Source organism: Bison bison, unplaced genomic scaffold (genome assembly GCF_000754665.1).
Source record: "Bison bison bison isolate TAMUID 2011002044 unplaced genomic scaffold, Bison_UMD1.0 scf7180017861433, whole genome shotgun sequence".
Taxonomy (NCBI): domain Eukaryota; kingdom Metazoa; phylum Chordata; class Mammalia; order Artiodactyla; family Bovidae; genus Bison; species Bison bison.
Genome location: NW_011492005.1, coordinates 20,169 through 20,729, shown reverse-complemented (window position 1 = coordinate 20,729; position 561 = coordinate 20,169). Strand labels below are relative to the sequence as shown.

General features: G+C 40.8%; 1 protein-coding gene across 1 annotated transcript in view; it reads right to left on the bottom strand.

Annotated features, from left to right (window-relative positions):
• The window catches only part of GNL3L (guanine nucleotide binding protein-like 3 (nucleolar)-like), a 20,697-nt gene that overhangs the window by 2,811 nt on the left and 17,325 nt on the right, over positions 1–561 (bottom strand). The window lies entirely within an intron of this gene.

Sequence of the window (561 nt, the reverse complement as noted above, 5' to 3'; positions counted from 1 at the left end):
AATCATATGGAACAATCTACACTATGAATTCGTAAGTGAAATAAAGAATGTGCAGAACAATACAAACAGCATATGACTATTTGGATTAAAATAGATCCATTATCTGCTTTTATGTGTATGTGTGTGAAGATGCAATAGCTCTGAAAGGACACTCAAGTCTAATAGTGATTGCCTCCAAGGAGAGGGCAGGGTGGCTGGAATAGAGAAGCAGGAGAGATTTACTTTTATTGTATACCCTTTACTTTTTTTTGGCAGTAGGGCACCCTGCACGGCTTGTGGGATCTTAGTTCCCCAGGGATTGAATCCAGACCTTGGCAGTGAAAGCAGAGTCCTAACCACTGGACTGCCAGGGAATTTCCTACCTTTTCAGTTTTTTACCATGTACCTAGTCAAAATATCTTAAATAAACAAAATGGGAAAAAATTTTAACCCTTTGCCTTTCCTCCTCCCACGTAAAATAGCCAACTTTCAGTGTTTACCTATTACCCATGGTTTAAATGGAGAAGGCAATGGCACCCCACTCCAGTACTCTTGCCTGGAAAATCCCATGGATGGAGGAGC